Source organism: Giraffa tippelskirchi, chromosome 2, assembly GCF_054371585.1.
Source record: "Giraffa tippelskirchi isolate mGirTip1 chromosome 2, T2T-mGirTip1v1.2.pri, whole genome shotgun sequence".
Taxonomy (NCBI): domain Eukaryota; kingdom Metazoa; phylum Chordata; class Mammalia; order Artiodactyla; family Giraffidae; genus Giraffa; species Giraffa tippelskirchi.
The window spans coordinates 204,789,666-204,811,433 of NC_137276.1; the positions used below are offsets into that span (position 1 = coordinate 204,789,666).

Genomic DNA, 21,768 nt, shown 5'->3' on the forward strand with positions numbered 1-21,768 from the left:
TTATTCCCACTGGGTATAACCTTTGTCATCTAGATTCAGTAAATGCTTAACAGGCATAGGCCAGGACCATGTGTGTTTCGCTTTAAGGGTAAATAATCTATACTGAGACAGACAGCCCCTGAGACTATTCCTCCCATATGTCAATATCATGGTTCTTTTTCAGCATGCCTAATATATCATGTCATCAGTGTGGTCACAGCAAGACAATGGCAATAAGAACCCAGTGTTGAAAGTACTGCTCCTAAAATTTCTCTTAGAATTTGACAATATTCTCTATCTATTAAAATTGTATACAAGGATTATTGTCTCTAATAAAGCCATATCAGGAAACCCAGTTCAACAGAAGGACAACAAAAAGACAGGAATTCACGTATTGACCTGTCCACAATTGTAGAAGCCTATAAGATTGGAAAGTAAGCTGACTCATGGGTCATTCCTCAGCCTATAAATCTCATCTATGTTGTCACAAAAGAATATGAGAATGAACAGACATCCTTTTTAGTTCTCAGTCATCAAACCATTTTCTTCCCAATTTATTATCTTTCCCTCTTTTTAGTGAGTAACTCTTCTAGTCTACTGAGGGGAAGACAACTGGCCTCTGCTCTCTGGATAGTGTGCAAATTAATTTGCCATGCTTTATCAAGAACTCTATGTGAAAACAGCAAAAATATTTTATTATGATAGTTTCACGTAAATTAGAATTATTCTTTCTTCCATAGACTGATCAGGATAAAGAAAAATCTTAATATAAGTAGTTCATCTTTTCTAAAACTGATGGCTATATAATGACATGTGTAACAGAATGTAAGAATTTAGATGGATGTGAGAAAGAAAATGTCTAAAAATGAATTAGGAATCGATTTAAAGGTACATGCTTGTTTAATAGTGTTTTTGCTCATACGTTTTAAGCAATGCTTTTATACCCAACACTGAAAACATTCACTGACAATTTGGTTAGTATTTAAATAATATATAGCTTAGTGAATCAACACATTGGTCTTTAAGATGTAGTTTTAAACTGACTCAGCAAATGATTAATCTAATCATACAACACTAAAATTGCAAGTGAAAGTGGGTTAGTTTTCCATAAACAGAACCCACATGCCACACAATTATGTCAAAGGTTTTTGTTCAGCACTCGTGTTTTGTTTTCTTTCTAATGAAAACATGAATTGTATTACTTAAAACAAAGCCCACTTTCACCTCTCAACGGAAAATCTAGCACTAGTCCCATTTTTCAAATCAGAAATTGTTTTTGAAATTCAAACCATGAAGAATCCAGATTTTCTATTTAGATGATGCCCATACTGTGTAAATGAAATGCTTCTCTCTAAAATTAAATAAGAAATGTAAAAATTACCTACTTGTATACCTGATTCACTTTTTAAAATTAGTATAACAGAGTTTGTTTGTATGTTTATTGTTGTTGTTCAGTCGCTCAGTCACGTCCTGCTCTTTGTGACCCCATGGACTACAGCTCGCCAGGCTTCCCCGTCCTTCACCATCTCCCGGGGCTTGCTCAAACTCACGTCCATTGAGTCGGTGATGCCATCCAACCATCTCATCCTTTGTCATCCCCTTATCCTCCTGCCTTCAGTCTTTCCCAGCATCAGGGTCTTTTCTAATGAGTCGGCTCTGCACATCAGGTGGCCAAAGTATTGAAGTTTATAAATATGCCTTTATGTAGGCTTTGACCACAGATTTCTACTTATGCCATGCTTTTATTGTTGGATATGTCCATCTTCTTATTAATGTCTATTACATCCATATTTCAGCTGTTTAAAGTAAGATTTGTTAAATTGAAATCAGTTCTCAAAGGCTAATTCTGGAAAATTAACCTTGATTTTTGAAACAAAAATAAAATATATCTATATCTAAGTTGTATTTTGAAAAGAAATAAGGGAATAAAGCGGGCTGTCCAGGTGGTGCTAGGGGTAAAGAACCTGCCTACCAATGTAGGAGACATAAAAGGTGCAGATTTAGTCCCCGGATAGGAAAGATCTCCTGGAGGAGGGCATGGCAATCCACTCCAGTATCTTACCTGAAGAATTCCATTCTAGACAGAAGAGCCTAGTGGGCAACTGTTCATAGGGTCATAAAGAGTCGAACATAACTGAAGAGACTTACACACACACACACACACACACACACGGGAACAAAACAGTCTGAATCACATGCCTTCCACTATGTTTGCAATTGCTCTGCATAAGTCCTTTCCCATTCTACAATGTGAGAGTTAAAACTTGTCTTTTTTACTGGACAAGTGTTTCTTTTTCATTCCTGCCCCCAGTGTTTTTCAGATTGTCTGGACTCAAGCATACTTATAATAAGATTGTCCAGTTTTCTTTTAAGGAAAGTCCATATTCACCTTCCCCAAACCCTTAAATTAACTAGAGTGTAAACCCTGATAAGAACTTGTAGGCAGGAGCAGGGGATGATGCAATGTCTTTGAAGACAATCTCTCCTTTTCCGTGGAGAGTCTAGAACAAACCCGAGAATGCCCTAGTGGGCTACAGTCCACTGCCAAACCTGAGAATGGCAGTGAAAACAGGAATACAGTGGTAACAGCTAGCTCAGAGATCTACTGGGTAAGGCTTTTGAAAAGGATTCTTGAATTCCAATCCATTGATGTGCCTATGCTACCGAGTAAAGCAATGAATTCCATCTCTGGACTTCCCAAGCAGTGCAGCTGGTAAAGAATCTGCCTGCCAATGCAGGAGATGCATGAGAGGTGGGTGTGACCCTGGGTTGAGGAGAACCCCTGGAGTAGGAATTGGCAACCCACTCCGTTATTCTTGCCTGGAGAATCCCATGAACAGAGGAGCCTGGTGGGCTACAGTGCATAGGGTCACAAAGGGTAGATACAACTGAGCATACACATATGCTCTTCTTAATGTTAATCTTTACTTCTGCAAAATAAATGTAAGATCTTTGAGACCAAAGGCAGTATTTCATTACTCCTCTGTCCTACTTACATAAAGCACCAAGTGTGATATTAAAAATTTGTAGATTACTAATAATGTCTACATGTATAATTAGCCTAAATAGCATCAGCTTTCCTTTTGATGATGATCTAAAATTGAAAATATATTTTATTGGATTCTAGGTATTCAGTCGTCAAGAGAAAAATAAATTTTCTATTTCTCTTAGTGATAATTGCTATTTTCATATGCTTTTAACAATTTCTATTTAATAAATATAACGTAGATTTAGGGCTTCCCTGATAGTTCAGTTGGTAAAGAACCCACCTGCAATGCAGGAGACCCCGGTTCGATTCCTGGGTCAGGGAGATCTGCTGGAGAAGGGATAGGTACCCACTCCAGTGTTCTTGGCCTTCCCCTGTGGCTCAGCTAGTAAAGAATCTGCCTGCAATGCAGGAGACCTGGGTTTTAACAATTTCTTTTAACAATTTCTATTTAATAAATATAACATAGATTTAAATGTTTTAGAAATATCTGAAGAGTTCAAGCGTAAACTGAGATCAATAAGACATCTTGAAATTAGGTGAAAGGAAAGTGAGAACATTTTTCACCTATCACCTTATAAGACATTTCATAATCATTTTATAATGGTTAACACAAGTTTTATTAATTTATTTCTATAGTTAATATGTGATCTATAATACAGATGGGAATATTTAATATGGTTTTGGTTTTAGGCTGTGTTGCACTCCTAAAAGTATAAAGCACTAGATTTACATTCATAAGAAAATTCTTTCTTGTCTAATTTAGCTGCCTCTCATCCCAAGATGTGAAATAAGCCACCACAGTAAGAATGAATCAAGCCAGAATAGACAGACTATTTTGAATGAATTCTTCCAACTGCCAAAGATGTACAAATGTCTCTAAATTCATTTCAAGTGTGTTGAATTCTAGCTATACATCATACTCTGAAGGTAGGGAGTTTGTGGAGCCTTTAGAAGGAAAATACTCAATACTGTGCATTTCTCTATGGGCCTGAAATGAAAGTTGTAATTCTTTTACAAGAGTACAAAGGTTAGAGAGTTTGAGATTGACATGTACACATGTACATGCTGTATTTAAAATGAATAGCCAACAAGGACCTACTGTTTAGCACAGGAAATTCTACTCAATATTATGTAACAATCTAAATGGGAAAAGAATGTGAAAAAGAATAGATACATAAATATATGCATAACTGAATCACTTTCCTGTACACCTGAAACTAACACAGCAGTGTTAATCAACTATATGCCAATATAAAATATTGAAAAAATACTAAGATTACATGCTGACTTATTCTATTTGATCACATATTTAGATAAGTGATGATGATGAGAGGTGCTTGTGCTCAGTTGTGTCCGACTCTTGATGACTCCGTGGACTAGCCCACCAGGCTCCTCTGTCCATGGAATTTTCCAGACAATAATACTAGATTGGAGTGACATTTCCTCCTCCAGGGGATCTTCCTGACCCAGGGATCGAACCCAGGTCTCTTGCATCTCCTGCATTGGCAAGTGGGTTCTTTCCCACTAGTGCTACCCATAAATGATGACAGGATGCACATTTGAAATGCATATTCATATATGTTTTTCAGACTGTGCACAATAACAGTCAGTCCTGCATATTGATTTTTCACTTGTTATCTCTATTCTTTTACTATGTGCAAAATTTATATTTTCTGTAGTCTTTTATTCTTCTTCAGAAATTAGGACGTATGAACTAGAGATCTTTCTTAGATCATCTACTCAATCTGAGATTATATGTCTGTGCATATCAGAATGTGACACACAGTATATATTTAAAGGGAAGTGATGGCATCTTGATAAAGGCATGAGAAAGAATCTTTCACATTGCTTCTTGGAGTGTAAATTAACAAAGTCAAAGAGCAACATTTATCCAAATTTTAAATGAACAGAACCTTGACCTAGAATTTCTGATGCTAAGGATTCATCCTACAGATGCTTTCTCCATGTATGTCAAGATTTCTGTACATGAAGTTTCACCTTAGCACTTTTTATATTAGTTAAAAAAAAAAACAACTAGAAATAAATCCAAAAAGTGCAATTAAGGAAAATAGTTAAAACTCTAGGATAAAACATGGTGAATACATAAATTATATCAATAGTTTATGACTAAGTCTGTACAGCCAGTAAAATGAATGCAATGCCTTTATACACAATAATTTGGGGAAAATTCCAAGATACACTTAAAGAGAAAAAAAAAAAAAGTATGATCCAGAATATGGTTTTCTCATGGTACAATTAGTATAAAAATACAACGCAATCATGTACATACATATGAATTCATAGACTGTGAGGAGATTATAGAAAATCTTCTTCAACTCATTAAACAGCAATGACTGTCTTCCAGTGGCTCAAAAGAACAAAATGCAAAGCAAAATGAACAAACCAAAAGTGAAAATGATAACCAAAATTTTGAATTTATTTTTGACTCTGTGTGTGTGTTTGTGTGCGTGTGTGTATTTCTCTGTCTCTCTCCCTTCCTCATCCAATGCATTAACGAATGTGGTTTTATCTTTGAATACATGCATAATTCAACCACTTACTATTTCCACTGCTCCCTGATCTAAGCCACCATCATGTTTCTCTTCGATTACTGGAATAACTTCTCAACTGTTCTCCCAGCTCTTGATAAAATATCTTTTCTGCCAAAGATGTATGTTGGGTCCTAGCTCCATGATTAGGAGAAGGCAATGGCACCCCACTCCAGTACTCTTGCCTGGAAAATCCCATGGACGGGGGAGGCTGGTAGGCTGCAGTCCATGGGGTCGCTAAGAGTCGGACACGACTGAGCGACTTCACTTTCACTTTTCACTTTCATGCACTGGAGAAGGAAATGGCAACCCACTCCAGTGTTCTTGCCTGGAGAATCCCAGGGATGGGGGAGCCTGGTGGGCGGCCGTCTATGGAGTCGCACAGAGTCGGACATTACTGAAGCGACTCAGCAGCAGCAGCAGCAGCATCAGTACCATGATTATGGGCAAGCTTGATAGTTGAAATTGTATCAGGCTCAAAATAAGACTGATTATTTTTAAGATTTGGGCTATTCTCTAAGAGACAGTATCTGTCATGAATCTTGCGGTCAGTCAAGTTTATTCATGAGGAAGAACCAAGAATAATTCCATAGAGATGACAGAAATCAGAATGCAATGAGTATTAAATTGAGTAGTTAGATACTGAATAGCAAGAGGAAAGGATCAGTCACACAGTGACTTCAGCAAATTTTGTCACCTCAGGAATCCTTTGCCAATTCATTTAGTCATCTGTTTCTTTATATTTGCTAAGTCTGAAACCCCCCTCTTCCCCCTCCCCAACATCAGATTCACGGTTTAAAAAATTCTGAGGTAAACATTTATTTAAAGGACATTATTATGTAAAGCTAAGTGTTTTTCATAAAGTTGATAAAAATAAAAACTGATGGTGTTTGAACACTTAACATAATGTTTTTAGCAATATCATTATTTTTTAATTTTCTCTGGAAGATGTAGCTTTGTAATTCAAATTCATATACTTCTAATTTGAACTGCCATGTGAAATGAGCAAGATGAGACCTGGAGGTGCTTTTCTGTTTGCATGTCAAAGAATGTCTGCGGGGTACTGATGATTTGCAGGACAATTAATCTCCCTGACTTATCCTCCCATCACTGTACTGAAACTGCTCTTGCTAACACACCATTGACCTTCTCACCAACAAATTCATTAGACAGTCTTCCATCTTTTTTTACCTTATTTGAACTTTATTCTACAAGTGAAATTTTTTTTTTACTCTATTCTTCTTAAAGTAATTTATATCAATCAAAAAGTGTTGGTTTATGCTGCAGTAATGAACAACCCCCACGTCGCGTTAATAGTAGGGTTATTTCGTCATCACGTACAAAAGCAGGTTCCTCTCTACATCATCACACTTCAGAAACCAGGCTGATGGAACAACCTGTGTTGTGTTACCAGTCATGGCAGAGGAAAAACAGAATTTGGTGACATACATCCTACTGTTAAACCTACTGCCCCAAAGTAACCCATCTCACTTGTATTTACATCTGTTAGCCAAAGCAAATCAGACAGTCAAGCAGAATTTTGTTGAGGTAGGGTGTATGATATTTTCCTGGGATTCTTCTAGTTCTCCTAATATCCCTCTGAACCTTGCTTCTTGGCTTTCTTTTTTCCATTCTTAGGTCTAGTGGGTTTTAAGCCTTTATTGTGCATAGGATTCATCTGGGGAGCTTTTGAACATGTGCATTCCATTAACCATTTCAGTTTCTGTATTCTGTATTTTATTTGGAGGCAATGTCACAAAGACAATTACCTGAAAGTAGAACCACGTATGTCATCCTTGAGAGTGGTTTTCAAAGGGCATGGTAGTAAAACCGTCTGCCCTGTGGGGAAAAAATAAGGGATACATTGTCTGTCAACAATGTTTAAACAATGATGAAACCGATTTTAAATCAATTTTATATTCATTATTGTCAATTCTAAAAAATGTCAGTAATATTTTTCCTCTAAAATTTTTGTTAGTATAAACTCTAAATAATTGTGCTTAATATCCAGTTTTAATAAAATCAACATGTATGTATTACCTACATTTTAGTGAACAGTTTGTTTTATATGAAAATTAATTGTTGGCACATGTGGATTCAGTCACATATGTTCATTTCCAGAGAAAATTCTTAAAGTTCAGAATCATTCAAGCTGTATTTTAGGAAAATCTCTCTTTTTATATCTCCAAACCCTGTGGCATCATATATTCTGTATTTAAGTATAAATTTAGAATAATCATTAGGAGTATATTGACATTAAAGACAAAGAGACAGAGCTTGAGCTACTTCTATTCCCACTTTTGTGATCCACTGGAATTTGAATATGTGTGTATATTTGCTTAAATTTTAAAACAGCGAAAGAGATAAAAGTGTAATGTAATTGGTAAGAGTAAATTTATTTTACATAGGAAATATTTCACTGAATTACATTTGCTTCTTAATGTTGAAACTGATCCTTTTTAATCATTAAGTTTTGTTTGACAGCTAAAGAACAAACCTGGAAAATAATAGTAACTATTGATTATCATAATTATGGCAACATAATTTTGTCACATTGTGGAGTATGGTATTAAAAAGTGATCTGCTCTGGGTTTCAGTTATGCTGAACAGGCACTGATCATTGATTTCTGACTCTGTATAACTACCTTCCTCATCCAAACCATCTTAATTTTCTTAAATTTTATTTATGTTATTTTTCTCAATTTCTTTGTCCCTAGCATAAACCAAGTACTGTGTAATTGTGGGACACCATTATTATTAAGGGCTTTTAAACAGAAGGAATTTATGATAGGAAGATAATTAAAATGAGGTGGGATTAAAATTCCTGGTGTAAGATAATTGCAAAACCTTGTTGTGCTTCAGAGAGAAATGTTATGTATTTGAATAATAAACAATGCCAAAGTTCCTTACATAGCATCTATATCTTGCAATGCCCAGTTTTATATCTCTGTTCCAAACCTCTCCAGTCCAATATATCCCACTGTTTAGTAAGCATCACCACTTAAATGTCTAAAGGGATTCTCAAAATTAAATGTTCAGTATACGTATATGTGGGCTTCCCTGGTGGCTCAGTGGTAAAGAATCTGCCTGCCAATGCAGGAGATGCGGATTCGATCCCTGGGTCTAGAAGATCCCCTAGAGAAGGAAATAACAACCTATTCCAGTATGCTTGCCTGGGAAATTCCATGGACAGAGGAGACTGGCAGGCTAGATACAGTCCATGGGGTTGCAAAAAGACTCAGATACAACTTAGCGACTAAACAACAAACAACATATGTATAACTGAATCACTTTATTGTACACCTGAAACTACCACAGTATTTTGAAGCAATAATCCTCAGGTATAAAATAAAAATTAAATTTGAAAAAGGGACTTCTCCCACCTCTGCTCCTCCTATATCCCCCCCTAAATAAAAACAGTATTTTCCAGTCAAAAATAAATAATAAATGTCCAGTAAAACAAAAACATCTTTGAACTTCCAGTCCCCAACAAACCTGCTCTTCTAAGTGTTCCTGCCTCTCCATAAATAGCAACTCATCCTTTCTGGCGTGTGCATGTATGCTCTGTCGTGTCTGACCCTTTGTGACCCCACGGACAATAGCCCACCAGACTCCTCTGTCCGTGGAACTTCCCAGGCAAGAATACTGGAGTGGGTTGCCATTTCCTACTTCAGGGGATCTTCCCCACCCAGGGGCCAAACCCACCTCTCTTGCATCTTCTGCATTGGCAGACGGATTCCTTACCAACTGTGCTACCTGGGAAGTCCCTTCTGGTGCTCAGGATGATATCTCTGGCATCATCTTTGACTCCAATCTCATCCTTATTCCCAATCTCCAATCAAAAAATAAATTCTTCAAATTTGTTTATTAAGAATTTCAATACTTTTCCCATCTCTACCACATTAATTCGAGTCATCATCATCTCTCAGGTAGGTCATTGCAGTTAGCTCATGACTGTTTTCCTTTTATTCATATTTGCTTCCTTACAATCTATTCTCAACCCACCAAACAAGCTGACTTCTTTTATGTTAAGTCAGGTTAGGTCACTTCTTCACCCAAAGTTCTGCAATGGCTTCTCAGCTTACTCACCCTATGGGACTGACAGGATGTTTACCCATCCTGTTCTACTCTATCTTTCTGACCCCTTCTAATATTATTCTTTCCCTCATTCACTCAGGTTGAGTCAGAGTGAAATTTCTAATGTCTTTAAATCACTCAGAAATACACCCTCCTGAGAACCTCAGATTGCAAATTCCTTTGGCCAGAATGTTCTTCCCACAGGCTCACATGGTTTGTTGCCTCAGGTTTGTCAGGTCTTGGATGAGTTCTAATTAAACTACTTTCCTATTTTATTTTTTCTATGTTCCTTATCACTGCAAAACACTGTGTATAGTTTTATTTCTTTATTTTTGTCTCCTCTACTAAAACTAGAGGTTCATAAAGATTAGAATTATTTTCGGTTCTGTTTACTTGCTCACTGCCCAGACCTTGATTATTGTCTGGTATAGTAAGTAGGCACTACACATACATTTAGTGGTTATATGTATGAACTCAGTGAAGATATAGCACTATTATTTTACCTAAAATATAATATAAGAATAAGTTACAGATTATTTCTTAAATAGAAAACTGAAAGAGGTGCTACATCTTTCAGAAATCTAAATTTGGCATAAATTATACTTATTTAAACCATGTATTATTCTTTTTGTAATAGACGAGGACAGAGATAAAATATATGAGAACCCAGAAATAAAATAAATTATAAATCAGCATTTTATATATGTTAAAGCTAACACTGTGATGCAATAGGGGAAAGCATTTCTGTTAGATAAATGGCATTGTCTGTCAACACTATTGCTTCCCATAACTGAAACCATCATTTATTAAGTGGTTACAATGGGTCCATCACTGTGATTCATTCTACCACCTCAACAAGCACGTGAACTATGTATAATAATCATCACCCCATTTTACAGCTGAGATAGTAAAGGTACAAAGAGATCAATCCCAACATCACAACCATAATGAATGGAAGAAACAAGATTTGAAGTAAGATGTGTCAGTATCCAAAGCCCGTCTGGTCATTTGGGAAGCACAATTATGCTTCTGGAACATCATCCTCATTTCTTATGCATTCCCCAAAGAACTTAATATCCAAATCAAAGAAAGTACTAGAAAAATATTTAGGTACTGCCCTTTAAAAAAATTAGAATCTAAAAACCTTTCTAATTATGATATGTTAGCCAAAAGTCAATAAAGAGAAAGATGAACTGACTTGAGATATCCCCAAAAACTTTTTTTCTGGGAGAATAGCATTGAAACATGTATATTATCATATGTGAAACAGAACACCATTCCATGTTCGATGCATGTGACAAGGGCTCAGGGCCGGGGCAATGGGATGATCCAGAAGGATGGGATGGGGAGGGAGGTGGGTGGGGGGTCCAGGAAGGGGAACACATGTAAACCCATGGCTGATTCATGTCAATGTATGGCAAAAACTATTACAATATTGTAAAGTAATTAGCCCCCAACTAAAATAAATAAATTTATAAGAAAAAAAAATAAAATAAAATAAGCTGAGCAGAATGCAAAATGTTAAAAAAAAATAAAAATAAAATAAAAATAAAAAAATAAAAAAACACAGAAAGTTATCTAGCAAAACTTTAGTTCCCAAAATATGCAATGAAGTCTTATAAATTAATTAGTAGAAGGATGCACAACACTAACAGATAAATAGACTTAAACACAAAGTTCACAAAAGAAGAAATAACTTTGTCTAATGGGGGAAAGAGATAGTTAGGGAATTTGGGATCCACATGCAGACACTGCTATTATATATTTAAAATGGAAAACAAACAAGGTCCTACTGTATAGGTCAGGGAACTCTGCTTGATGTAGTGTGGCAGCCTGGATGGGAGGGGAGTTTGAGGAAGAATGGATACCTATATATCCATGGCTGAGTCCTTTTGCTGTCCACCTGAAACTATCACAAAATTGTTAACTGGTTTTATGCCACTATAAAATTAAAAGTTAAAAAAATTGAAATAAATACACTAATACACTCATCTTTATTTGCAATCAAGAAATATGAAAAAACAATAATCAGTACATTTATTTTCTAGGTTGGTAAATACCATGATGACTTAAAGCATGAGTCTTGTTGAGAATGTGGTAACTCTTAGAATATGAATTAGAGTCATATCTTAAATGAACAGACTGGTAATAATTACCAAGTTGTTGATTATGTGTTTCCTTTGATTCAACAAATTTCATTTCTAGAGTCTAATCTCTAGTGAAAAGTGAAAGTGCAAATCGCTCAGTCCTGTCCGACTCTTTGCAATCCCATGGACTATACAGTCCATGGAATTCTCCAGGCCAGAATACTGGAGTGGGTAGCCTTTATCTTCTCCGGGGGATCTTCCAAAGCCAGGGATTCAACCCAGGTCTCCCGCATTGCAGGCAGATTCTTTACCAGCTGAGCCACAAGGGAAACCCAAGAATACTGGAGGGAGTAGTCTGTCCCTTCTCCAGGGGATCTCCCGGAGCCAGGAATTGAACCAGGGTCTCCTGCATTGCAGGCAGATTCTTTACCAACTGAGCTATCAGGGAAGCCCAATCTCAACAAGATTATAATTCAGTGCAAAAAAAATGTATATAACATAGGTCTTTGGAATATCATTTATAATTACAAAATATAGACACACTAAATTTCCATGATTAACTGCACGCTCTGTCACTCAGTCACGTCGGATTCTTTGCGACCCTATGGACTGTAGTCCATCAGGGTTCTCTGTCCATAGGATTCTCCAGGCAAGAATACTGGAGTGGGTTGCCATTCCCATCTCAAGGAGATCTTCCTGACCCAGGGATTGAACCCGGGTCTCCCACATTGAAGGCAAATTCTTTGCCATCTAAGTCACCGTGGAAGCCCCACCTTAAATAAATAATGGTATATCAGTTAAATAGATTAGTCAGCTATTGAAAAGAGTGCTATACATTTTTATTTACTGACATAGAAAGTGTCATTTTTTCAGTTCAGTTCAGTCGCTCATTCGTGTCCGACTCTTTGCAGCTCCATCGACTGCAACACACCAAGCTTCCCAGTCCATCACCAACACCCAGAGCTTACTCAAACTGATGTCGAGTTGGTGATGCCATCCAACCATCTCATCCTCTGTCATCCCCTTCTCCTCCTGCCTTCAATCATTCCCAGCATCAGGGTCTTTTACAATGAGTTAGTTCTTTGCATGAGGTGGCCACAATATTGGAGTTTCAGCTTCAGTATCAGTCCTTCCAATGAATATTCAGGACTGATTTCTTTTAGGATAGACTGGTTGGATCTCCTTGAAGTCCAAGAGTCTTCTCCAACACCACAGTTCAAAAGCATCAATTTTTTGGTGCTCAGCTTTCTTTATGGCCCAACTCTCACATCCATACATGACTGCTGGAAAAACCATAGCTTTGACCAGACAGACCTTTGTTGGCAAAGTAATGTTTCTGCTTTTTAATATGCTGTCTAGGTTGGTCATAACTTTTCTTCCAAGGAGCAGGCGTCTTTTAATTTCATGGCTGCAGTCACCATCTGCAGTGATTTTGGAGTCCAAAAAAATAAAGTCTGTCACTGTTTCCATTGATTCCTCATCTATTTGCCATGAAGTGATGGGACCAGATGCTGTGATCTTAGTTTTCTGAGTGTTGAGTATTAAGCAAACATTATCACTCTCCTCTTACACTTTCATCAAGAAGTTCTTTAGTTCTTCTTCACTTTCTGCCATAAGGGTGGTGTCATCTGCATAGCTGAGATTATTGATATTTCTCCCGGCAATCTTGATTTCAGCTTGTGCTTCATCCAGTCTGGCATTTTGCATGATGTACTCTGCATATAAGTTAAATAAGCAGGGTAACAGTACACAGCCTTGACGTACTCCTTTCCTGATTTGGAACCAGTTGTTCCATGTCCAGTTCTAACTGTTGCTTCTTAACCTGCATACAGATTTCTCAGGATGCAGATCAGTTGGTCTGGTGTTCCCATCTCTTGAAGAATTTTCCACAGTTTGTTGTGATTCACACAGTCAAAGGTTTTGGCATAGTCAATAAAGCAGATGTTTTTCTTGAACCCTCTTGCTTTATCCATGATCCAACGGATGTTGGCAATTTGATCTCTGGTTCCTTGCCTTTCTAAATCCAGCTTGAACATCTGGAATTTCATGGTTCACACATTATTGAAGCCTGGCTTGGAGAATTTTGAGCATTATTTTGCTAGTGTGTGAGATGAGTGCAATTGTGCGGTAGTTTGAGCATTCTTTGGCATTGCCTTTCTTAGGGATTGGAATGAACACTGACCTTTTCCAGTCCTGCGGCCACTGCTGAGTTTTCCAAATTTGCTGGCATATTGACTGCAGCACTTTCACAGCATTATCTTTTAGGATTTGAAATAGCTCAACTGGAATTCCATCACCTCCACTAGCTTTGTTCGTAGTGATGCTTCCTAAGGCCCACTTGACTTCACATTCTAGAATGTGTGGCTCTAGGTGAGTGATCACACCATTGTGGTTATCTGGGTCATGATGATCTTTTTTGTATAGTTCTTCTGTGTATCCTTGCCACCTCTTCTTAATATATTCTGCTTCTGTCATTTTTTAGAGAAAGAGTAAAAGTAAGATAAGTAGCTGTTCACCTAAAACTATTAGTATTGATCACTGGGATTAGAAATTATCAGTGACAGCTTCCTTTATGTTTTATAATTTTTTTATTGATTGAATTTCTGTATAGATAAGCACTGATGCATTATTTAAGTAACATTTTGTAGAAAAATTTAAGAGAGAATTTAGATGAGGTTTAGATTTCTTCATTAGGATATGTGTTCTCTTTCACTAACTGATAATGAATATAGTTTCCCTTTTATAAAAGAAACTAAATATATTAAAAAATAGAATCACTTCCCTAGAAAAATGTTATTTTAGAAAATTTCTTAGAGTTTTATTTTGGAAAATAAAATGTCATGCTATAGTTTATATTCAGTTGTATCCTAAATTATTTCTCTCCAATTTTTCCCTGATAAACTTGCCAAGCTGAATTCTCGATTTTCTTCCGCCTAAAGTATAGAAAGTTAGTAAATCATTACAAGCAGACACATTAATATAAAGGAATCAAAATGTTATTTTTCCATCACAAGCATTCACCCAAAAAGGAAGCCTGCAGTATGACTAGTTTTCAGCAACAATTGGTTGTTATTATTATAACCCAAGTAATTTTTCTCCACAAAGGAAGGAAGATACATTTTACAAGCATTAAAAATATTACTAGCTGCTCTCAAAATATTGAGTGTTTTGCTGATGACAAAAGAAAAATCCTTTTGTGTCAGTAAATCAAGGTAATTGGAGTTGAAGGCATGCATCTTACTTTTCCTCCTCACTTTTCCCTCTTCATAATGTGCTCACTTTGTTTACTTAGAAGGTAATTAAAGCCAGCAAACCAGAACACACAATGTGAATCTGTATTGTTTTCACATTTCTAAAGATTTATGTATACTAAAAAATGTGAACTCAAAGAACTATCAATACACTACATGGCTTATTAGATAAAATAAGCTTTCTTAAAGTCGTTCTACATTCTAATATTTTCTCTGACCAAAGTTATAGTCTGTTATGCCCTTTAAGACAATAGTTTAAGTTCTGAATAATTTTTATAAGAAAAGTTAATCCCATTTAACAAGACAGTGGATGTTTATAATGAATAATTCCAAATCAGTTTAAAAGTCATTCTGTTATCCATGGATCACATAGCAGATATTATCGTGACAGAGCGCTTTCCCATATCAAATAACCAGCAGAATTAAAGTCTTACCCCCATGAGAAAGGGACCAAATTTAGTGTGAAATTGAACACAACAGTCATGAACACTAGTTGAGTTTAGTATTGTGATGCTATTGTTCACCCTGACAGAAGGCGACAGAAAGAACCTTTTTCCTTTCCAAAATCGTTGAACTCCCACCAACAATCACAGTAAATAAGTTTTAAACATATGTAAATGGGGATTCCCTTGGTATCAGGAAATCACAAAAATGTCTACTTAATTAGCAAGTCTTTAGAAAGACATGTTTAAAGCAGTGTTTTAACTCTTGATATACATAGTTATCTACACTGTCTGAGGTAAATTAAAATGACTCGGGTTACTCCAAGTCTCTTTATTCTCTTTTTTTTTTCTATCAAATAAAAGATACACTTTTCTATAAAATTTTCCCTTACTGTATCTTATTTTTGTCGTTAGTCATTCAAATTTGAAAAGTCAAGATTTTTACTTTAGTGCCCATTTCTGCTAGATTATTAGAGAAATGAAACAGTGAAAGAAAGGAAGGAAGGGAGGGAGGAAAGGAAAGAAGGAGCATGTTCACGTAATTCTTGTCAATAAAGAAAAAATAAAGGAATTGGTTAGAGTCATTATGTTTTAATAACACATCATTAAGAGTTTAGAAACCCACATCTGGTAACTAAAAACTAACCTTTTTAAAGTACCTAGAAACACTGCTATTTATATTAAATCAATGCATGTTAGGTTTATATTGAAACATAATTTCTAAAATGAAAGACATGCTTAAAATTAAAAGCAATATTTCTACTGCCTTTTTAAAACTGGCTATTCATTTATTAATTTTTTTTAAAAAGAATTGTGTTTCTGATTGATTTCTGACACAGAAAAATGTCTGGAATTCAATATATACCTTTATATAGTTCAACTCTTCTGGCCCTTAAGATGGTTAACTATACTTTTCATGAATGCTAATATGCAGTATCTAAATATGATTATTTTTATCATTTCTTAATAATATTACTAGCAGCTACAGAGATTATTAAAGGTAGACATGAAAATGTTCAATAATTTTAGTGAATTAATCAACACATGCCGTTTTAAAATCTATAGGAAATGTATTTGAACACTACTTCCTAAAAATGTTCCTGTGAAAAGTAAAGAAATATTTCAAGAAGAAGTTGCCTAAGAATTTATTCTGAAATTAAATATGTCTTGAGATACGTGAGCAGAAAAATCAAAGATTGCTTCTTTCCACTTACAAACTTATATTAGTAAGGAAAGCCTGATTCTATGGGAAGATTTCTATTTCTTTGTTTCACTGGTGTATAAGAAAATCTCACTGCATTTCCTAATGATCTCCCTCTAGTGGAGACCCCGCAGTCTGCATATAAAGCTGTATAAGAAACAGTTACTTCAGCAGGCTCAGCAGCCCTGTACAAATATGTCAAGCTTTCGTGGAAAATCAGCTTCATCTGTTGTTTGCACTATATCAAATGTAAAATATGTCCTCTAGTAACAATCAGCAGATGTTAATATAATTGTACATTCAAGATGCAAAAATTTTAAGACACAAATTTTAAAACATAATTTAGAATTTAATTTTCACTTCTGTTCATAATTTAGAAATAAATTTAAATTCATAATTTAAAATTTAATATTCATCTCCATATAAGTTACAGAAAGGCTGTTAAAATTCTGAAAACAGCTACTATCAATCAAATCTGTACTTGAAAGGTCTACTTTAACACATTTCTAGTTCGCTCATTATGTTGATGGAGTCAGCCATAATCACTGGTCTGCTATCTAACTTAGTGTGTGTCCTTTATCTATCTACTTGGGAGTTTTGTCTTTCATCTTAAAATGAGTTTAATAATATTTGTTCTTTGGCTATGTGTATACATGTGGCTTCCCAGGTGGCAATAGTGGTGAAAAAATCCTACCTGCCAACGCATGAGACATAAGAGAAGAGATTTTGATCCCTTGGAGGAGGACATAGCAACCCACTCCAGTATTCTTACCTGGAGAATGCCATAGACAGAGGAGCCGGGCGGGCTACAGTCTATAGGATTGCAAAGAGTTGGACACAACTGAAGCAACTTGGCAGACACACATATATACAAACACAGATATATGTGTATATTGCATTTTGAGAATTATTTATACCTTGCAATAGGACTCCTGTTGGATTGAGAAATGACAAGAGCCCTATTCAGGAATCTCAACAGCCACATCACTTCACAGAGTATTTGAGAAATTCAGCAAATAGTGCCTTTAAATTTTCACTATTAGTCTCCAGGAGTTGATGATGGACAGGGAAGCCTGGTGTGCTGCTGTCCATGGGGTCGCAAAGAGTCAGACATGACTGAGCAACTGAATTTATTAGGAACTGAACTGATTAGGATCCAGAGGGCAAATTAACTTTTTTAGTTAATTTGAGGAGCTTCCTAAAAGAGTTTAATTTTCTTAGAGGCATGCACTGAAAGAAAACACCAAAGGGAATTTGAGTTGAAAGAAAATTTCATCCTGCAGAAATGCCTTGTGATCACCACCCAATCTGGTTGCACACATGAATATTACTACTGATTCTTTGTTACTAGAAAGCTTTTGAACAATTTCTTTGAGTGTAAAATCATAGTCCTTTCGATCTGGATAAAACTGCAAAATAGATTACACAAGAGCAAATTCATTTGTTCATTACCGAATTGAGAGATGCTAAAGGGCTACAAAGGCTTTCTCTTGATCTTTGAACTTCAAGGGTCTACCAAGTTAGCTGGTCAATCATATGCTCTGACCAGATTTTTTTTTTAATGAATACTACTGAGCATAAATGTTATAAAAGTTTTTTCTTCATCAATTTTCTTAAAACTATAGGCATGCCCGTGTTTATAGAGATGATAGACTTCATTCACAATTAATCAATTTGCTGAAACTTTAAATAATGAAGTTATTTTCTGAAACTATACTACATGAGTGCTGAGCACCAAAGAATTGATGCTTTTGAACTGTGGTGCTGGAGAAGACTCTTGAGAGTCCCTTGGACTGCAAGGAGATCCAACCAGTCCATCCTAAAGGAAATCAGTCCTGAATATTTTGTAAGGACTGATGCTGAAGCTGAAATTCCAATACTTTGGCCACCTGTTGCAAAGAACTAACTCATTGGAAAAAACCATAATGCTGGGAAAGATTGAAGGCAGGAGGAGAAGGGGATGACAGAGGATTAAATGGTTGGATGGCATCACTGACTCAGTGGACATGAATTTGACCATGCTCCAGGAGTTGGTGATGGACAGGGAGGCCTGGGATGCTGCAGTCCATGGAGTCACAAAGAGTCAGACATGACTAAGCAACTCAACTGAACTGATACTACATAAGATATTAATTTTCATCTTCATATGTATATGCTTTTGCCATTTGATTAAGCATGGTTTCACTTGGCTTCCTCTATATGATAAAAAAAAATATTGTATTTTCCTACTTCCTAGTTACAAAAGTTGAATTCTTTGAATCCAGAAAACGGTGTTATAAAATGTTTTAATGCTCGCTCTTGTCTCTCTGAGCTTCTCAGGTGGCTTACCAGTAAAGAATATGCCTGCTAATGCAGGAGACCCTAGCGACTCAGGTTTGATCCTGGTTTGGGATGATCCCCTGGAGGAGGGCATGACAACCCACTCCAGTATTCTTACCTAGAGAATCCCCATGCTCAGAGGAACTTGGCAGGCTACAGTCAACCAGGTCGTAAAGAGTTGAATATGACTGAGCATGCGTGCACAAACACACACACAAAGCCTCTTGTGTCTCTCAGAGCTCTCAAAAGTTCATCACTGTCTTATTTCAGTCTCAGTAACCAGGGAAGTCTCTTCCTTATCCTCCTACTTTGATCTAATTTGTTAAATCCTATCTGAGAATGTTTTTTGTTTCCACACTGCCAAACCTGGTCCTTCAGACCTTTAAACTGAATCTTAGATCAAATCTCCTTCATGAAGCCACATGAGGCTAAAATGTAACTATGCCCAAGCAACAGTTTAAATCTGCATGACTCAACATGTCCCAATCATGTGTAATACTGCTTCTAAACTCTTGTGGATTAAGATACCTTGCAAAGACCATATCAGGGTAAATACCTTAAATAGAATTGTTTAGAATCACTGAAATTAGAGAAATAAAGAAGTAGATTTTAGCTCTAAACTTGAATGATGTTATAGCAATGACTTAAGCGCTAACTTTGTTTAAATAAACACTAATAAGGTGTTGAATTTGGAAGATTTTACTAAATTACTAGTGTTTATGCCTTTGTTAATATTGCTGTGGACAAAAAGAGTTCATCCACAGTCAATCTAAGAAGAAGCGGAAATTTCATTCCAGTCAAATTGAGGATTATAACCCAGGAGTCCGTCTCTCAGAGAGATTTGACAACTGTTCTGAAGAGATAATGGGTGATGTCACTATGTAAGTGATTTTGGTGAGGGGGTTGTACAATCAAGCATGCACCTCAATAGAAGGTTGTGGCTAGTCACAGGGTCCCAATATCTTGATTAATAATTTTAGTGCTTTTCTAAGTATGGGACATGCAAGAATATAGGTCCATAAAACATTTTTCCTGAAAATGTTTACACTGCTTGAAGGCCTGTTCTGCCAGTTTTCCCAGAGCATAAAGTACCTCATCTTAGTCTTCACCCTGAATTCCTTTCAAAGTATGTTGTAGGTCAGCAATTGTAGTGGTTAATGACTCAATTCTTGTAGAAATGTATTGTTTGCAACATTTTTCTTTCACAATCCCTTCCCTTCTGGTCTTCATTTTGCCCAAGGTTGGGGAGCCATATCATAATTATTTAGTCCCATGGTGCTAGAAATGCTCATTTCCAGGTCAGGAGAGGATTTCATTGATAGGTCTCTCAGTGCACTATTACTGGACTAGGTCGTGTTAAGAGTAGCCAAAATCTTCTGGACCTTGCAAAGATACCCTGGAAAGATTCTATCAGTGTAAATACCTTTAATAAAAGTGTTTAAAATCACTGAAATTAGAAAAATAAATAGAATTTAGCTCTAAACACCTGAATGATGCTATCATAATGATTTAAGTACTAATTTTGTTTAAATAAGCAATAAGATGTCCCTTGGACTGCAAGGAGATCCTAAAGGAAATCAACCCTAAATACTCATTAGCAGGACTAATGCTGAAGCCCCAATACTTTGGCCACCTGATGCAATGAGCCAATTCATTGGAAAAGGACCTAATGCTGGGAAAGGTTGAAAGCAGGAGGAGAAGGGGACGACAGGATGAGATGGTTAGATGGCATCACTGGCCCAAAGGATGTGAGTCTGAGCAAACTCAGGGAGATAGTGAAGAACAGGGAAGCCTAGAGCACTGCAGCGCATGGTGTCTCAAGGAGTCGGATATGACTTACCAACTGAACAACAAATGAGATGTTGAGTTGGGAAGATTTTACTAAATTGCAAGTGTTTGTGCTTTTGTTAATACTACTGTGGACAAAAAGAGTTAATCCACAGTCAATCTAAGAAGAATTAGAAATTTTATTTAAGCCAAACTGAGATGGTGATTGCAGCCATGAAATTAAAAGATGCTCACTCCTTGGAAGGAAAATTATGTCCAACTTAGATAGCATATTAAAAAGCAGAGACATTACTTTGCCAACAAAGGTCCGTCTAGTCAAGACTATGGTTCTTCCAGTAGTCATGTATGGATGTGAGAGTTGGACGGTAAAGAAAGCTGAGCACCGAAGAATTGAAGCTTTTGAACTGTGGTGTTGGAGAAAACTCTTGAGAGTCCCTTGGACTGCAAGAAGATCCAACGAGTCCATCCTAAAGGAGATCAGTCATTGGAAGGACTGATGTTGAAGCTGAAACTCCAATACTTTGGCCACCTGATGTGAAGAGTTGACTCATTGGAAAAGACCCTGATGCTGGGAAGGATTGGGGACAGGAGGAGAAGGGGATGACAGAGGATGAGATGGCTGGATGGCATCACCGACTCAATGGACCTGAGCTTGGGTAAACTCCGGGAGTTGATGATGGACAGGGAGGCCTGGCATGCAGCGATTCATGGGGTCACAAAGAGTCGTACATGGCTGAGCAACTGAACTGAACTGAACTGAGGATTATAACCCAGGAGACAGTCTCTCAGAGAGCCATAACATCCTATTATGGCCCGTACAATGTTTTCCTCATGTTGCTTCTTCCCATGTCTAGAGTTACACTATTACAATCACTGATTTTATAGTTGTATATTGTTTGGTCACCTATTTCAGGTCTCCTAATCATCATTCATTTTATCGGAGGTTCAGTCACACAGTTGGTAATACAAGAAACAACATTCTTATAAAATTGGCAAAGTACTATTAACATAGCTATGAATATTAATAAGGTCGTAAGTGTTTAAAATAAGAAATTCCATTAGATGAGGCTCAGTTCCTCTAACTA

The 21,768-nt window shown here is 36.5% G+C and overlaps 1 protein-coding gene and 1 long non-coding RNA gene across 2 annotated transcripts in view; both read left to right on the plus strand.

Moving 5' to 3' along the window:
• The window catches only part of ROBO1 (roundabout guidance receptor 1), a 1,242,585-nt gene that overhangs the window by 703,004 nt on the left and 517,813 nt on the right, over nucleotides 1-21,768 (plus strand). The window lies entirely within an intron of this gene.
• Nucleotides 1,976-15,942, plus strand: LOC145539709 (uncharacterized). Its single transcript, XR_014077918.1, has 2 exons — nucleotides 1,976-2,731; nucleotides 12,346-15,942. It is a non-coding gene; the product is annotated as an uncharacterized LOC145539709 (long non-coding RNA).